Source organism: Arvicanthis niloticus, chromosome 6, assembly GCF_011762505.2.
Source record: "Arvicanthis niloticus isolate mArvNil1 chromosome 6, mArvNil1.pat.X, whole genome shotgun sequence".
NCBI classification, from domain to species: domain Eukaryota; kingdom Metazoa; phylum Chordata; class Mammalia; order Rodentia; family Muridae; genus Arvicanthis; species Arvicanthis niloticus.
This window is the reverse complement of record NC_047663.1, coordinates 5,374,439-5,378,581: the sequence shown is the minus strand read 5'-3', so window position 1 is coordinate 5,378,581 and position 4,143 is coordinate 5,374,439. Positions and strand designations below refer to the sequence as shown.

General features: G+C 48.8%; 1 long non-coding RNA gene across 1 annotated transcript; it reads right to left on the bottom strand.

Annotated features, from left to right (window-relative positions):
• Positions 1-891: 891 nt before the first annotated feature.
• LOC143442599 (uncharacterized) lies at positions 892-3,429 on the bottom strand. The gene is made up of 2 exons (XR_013110879.1): positions 3,075-3,429; positions 892-1,220 (listed from the first exon to the last, which is right to left on the bottom strand). It is a non-coding gene; the product is annotated as an uncharacterized LOC143442599 (long non-coding RNA).
• Between the last annotated feature and the right edge of the window lie 714 nt (positions 3,430-4,143).

Here is a 4,143-nt window from a genome sequence, read left to right as displayed (position 1 = left end):
ACTAGTTCACCTCAGACAACACAGGCAAGCTTAGGACGTGGCCTTGGCATGTCCTGGGCAGGCCTGGCCCTCTGCCTCCCTGGATTACATAAGGATTAGAACAGTCCCGTGAAATTAGTGGTCAGGAAAGCATTAGTGCCGGAGAGAGAGCTCAGTGAAGCCTCGTGAAGCAAGGACAAACCAAGGACCTCTGATCCCCAGAACCCAAGTAAAAAGAATCTGGATGTGGTAGCTTGTGTTAATCCCAACCCAGGAGTGAGAGGCAGGCAGAGCCTCAGGCTCGCTGGCCCCTGCTCTAACCTACTTGGTGAGTTCCAGGCCAGTGAGAGAACATGTCTCAAAAGCGAGGTGGACAGTACCTGAGGAAAAATACCTCTGAGACATGCAAGAAGCCCTTAAATGCTGAAGCCCTTGTGAGGTGGGATTTTTTTTTTTTGCTTCTCTTTTTGTCCACTAGAGGGCGCAATCCCATGCCAGACCCTCTTTTTGAAATGGCCTGTACTATAAAGGGTAGAATCCGTTTGTGTTTGAAGCCAAGACTTCTTTCACCAGAAAGCTATGCGGGAGGTGCAGCTGCAGGGCAGGGCACTTGCTTAGGAATCCGTCAGTCGGTCCCAGTTGTGCTCCTGGGAAATGCTCATATCCTGGAGCAGCTGACCCCAGTCTGGGCTTGTGCAGTTGGGGGCAAGGCCATGTTCTAATGTGCCTCTCCGTGCAGAGACACTCCTCAGGATGTCATACGTTCCAACCTGTGGGTGGATTCTCTGAGCTGCAAGGGTTCAGCATCGGTTCTCAACCTGTGTGTTGCAACCCTTTTGGCAAACCTGTGTCTCCAAAAATTATATGATTCATAATAGCAAAATTACAGTTATGAAGTAACAACAAAAAAAATAGTTTTATGGACCGGGATCACCACGGCATAAGGAACTGTATTCAAAGGTCGTAGCGTTTAGGGAGGTTGAAAACCGCTGGGTTTTAAGCCTCCAAGACAAGAAAAGCTCTACTTAATGCTGACCAGACAGAGCCAGCGAGGTTAGATTACTGGTTGGCATGCCCTTGAAAACAGTGTTGAGTGGAAAGGAAAAGCCAGGATTCCAGAAGTGTGGTCCTCTGAGCCAAACACATTAGGTTGAGCTTTCCGATGGGTCCCGGTGAAGTTCAATTGAGCACTAACTGCTGGCCTCATCTGGCTACAGATGCACTCTGTGAACATCTGACCCCTGGGGGAAGACAGGAAATACGTCAGAGAAGGTGTGGGGAAGACCAGCTAGGCTGTCCTGAGATGGAGACTGTTGTTTTCAGTCCTAGGTAAGAAAGCCAGGAAATGCCAGAGATGTGACCTTTAGCAAAACCTAAGGTCAGAGAGTAAGTGGACAGAGGCAGGAAGAGCCCGGTGCAGAGAGGAGGTCAGCGGGCTTTGGGGTGATGGGCCAGTCTCCTGAGGCCAACAGCTGGGAAGTGGGGGGCTTTAGCTTTGTGCTGAAATTTGTGCACGTTTTCTTTGGAGGGGGTAGGAAAGCTTACCCCTCATGATGTAGCTTACATGAAAAGTCTTTCTTATTATGCTGATGCATGTGCCCACTGAGAGAAACACCAGGGCGCGCGCGCGCGCGCACACACACACACACACACACACACACACACACACACAACCTGTATTTACCTGAGGGATAAGGAAAGTGTAACACAGGTAAAGAGAGTCCAGTCCACGTAAAGCCCTTGTCTGTTCACCATATAGAAGCCTACTGCCTCCACCATAGGCTCAGTGTGCATGCGTGTGTGCGTGTGCGTGCGTGTGTGCGTGCGTGTGTGCGTGTGTGCATTGTGTGTGTGCGTGTGTGCATGTGTCTGTGTGTGCGTGTGTGTGTGTGTGTGTGTGTCTGTGTGCGTGTGTGTCTGTGTGTGTGTCTGTGTGCCTGTTGTGCTAAGGTTTTAGTCTGAAACAGGTATTCATCCATTACTGTTTATTTTGAGACATAGTTGATACATTGTAACAGCTGGGCCTTCAGCTCATCACTCTAGTCTAGATTTACAGGCTTTGGATTTGTGAGGCCTGCCAGGGCCTCCAGGGGCAGCTGGGATTATAAACCTGCACCTCCAAACCCAGCTTGCCCAAGCGTGCCTGCCCCAAGCTATCTTGCCCGTTCCTATCCCTGGCTCAGCCGCTCCCGGGTGGGAAGCCCTTAGGACCTGGCTTTTCAACAAAGAGTGGATGTGTTTGTTTCATTTAAGTCCCTGTTTAAGCGGCTAACAGGAAGACTACAGAAGAACGTTCTCGTATAATCTTTACAAGCAGAAGCCTGTCTGGGTTCACATAGAACAACTATTTGTTCTGGTTTTTGTTTCCAGATCAATTATGCCGCTATAGCAGAAAATGACTCTGTCCTTGCCTGTGTGTAAGTCATGGGAAGGTCATTTGTCCCCAGACTGTCAGCTGGGAGAATTATGTAATGGTTATGCAATGCGGACAGGATGCAGCCGCCATCAGCCACCCCAGGCGAAGCAGCTGAGTGAAAGGCAGACTCTTGACTCTTTGTATCTCTCTTGGTGATAGGTTTGAACCCGGGCCTCTAGCATGTTAACCAAGGCTCCACCCCCAAGCTCCACCCCAGCCCTGTGGATCCTCCTTTTTCAAGTCTGAACTTGTGCTTAAACTGTAGTTGCCTGTCTTTTTTTTTTTTTTTTTTTTAAGATTTATTTATTTTATATATGTAAGTACACTGTCGCTGTCCTCAGATCCCATTACAGATCTGAGCCACCACGTGGTTGCTGGGAATTGAACTCAGGACCTCTGGAAGAGCAGTCAGTGCTCTTAACCACTGAGCCATCTCTCCAGCCCCATTGCCTGTCTTCTGACACAACCTTCCGGTTGCCTAGTTACAAGAAGCCCTTCCCATGGGTGTCCCATCTTTGTACCAGAATCCTTCCACCCTTTTGAAAGTTAGTCGGGGGAAAGAAGGCAAGCAATCTGAGAGAGTCAGACTGAAGTAAAACCTTCATTTCCAACATGGCCTCTCAGGTGCTCAGGTCCCCTTTCTGTTTCCAAGGAAGGATGATAGACCCATTTGACTTACCCTGTCCTTGCTGGCTGACATCTTCTCTGGCAGGCTTGGATGAAGCCCTTTCTGACCACTACCCTTTCCCAGGACCATCATCCTTAGGACTCCAGACTTTACCATCTGCTGTGCTGGCTTCTGGGTTAGGCTGTTAAGCACATATAAAAATACCCACCACCTGCCATAGCAGCGGGCAGGGAGCTACCCTGCCGGCATCTTCAGTCCCCTCATTGTCCCGTTGGCTGGTTTTTGTCCCTTGGCCAGGCAACCTTTGACCCCCTTGCTAAGCCTTCCCACATTTCCTCCTGACCCAGAAACAGAACCTTATTCCGGGATAATCACATTATATGACCTGCCCCTCCATTTTCTTTCCTCAGAAGTGTAGAAGCCCACTGAGAAAATTTAGTTTAATATGTGTTAAATTCTGAGTGGAGCTGGAGATAGCTCAGTGGCTCAGAGCACTTGCTCCTCTTCTATCAGACCTGGATTAAGTTGCCAACACACACTCCAGCTCTAGGGGATCCAACACCCTCTTGTGGTCTCCACGGGCATGCTCGTGCACGGTGTGTGTGTGTGTGTGTGTGTGTGTGTGTGTGTGTGTGCGCACACGCACACACACACACACACACACACACACACACACACGCAAATGCAAATGCAAAGTAAAAGAAAATTCTTTTAAATAACAAAAAGTGTTGTGACAATCTTGTATTGCAAGGGTCATGGTCCTCAGAAACTAATGCAGAAATTTATGTTATTGTGGATGTTTTAAGGGGGACTCTCAAGGCTAGATTATCGCTAACTATGAGAGAGTCCTGGCTAACAGTGCCCGTGTGGTCTGGTGAGGAGGTAACTGTTTTTCTTGGGAACCTCCACAACTTGCCAACCTCTTCCCAGAAGGAAGGCATGTGTCGGAGCAGGTGCCAGGTATCACAAGCCTGGTTTCAACCAATGTAAAGACACCATTTTGGTTAAATCTCTGTATTGGTCCTGAAGCCCTGACATGTTGCATTTTGGCTGAATGGACAAAGATCCCCTTGGAACCTTATCAAAATGCAATTTTTCCCTAGTTCCTTTTCACGCAGCC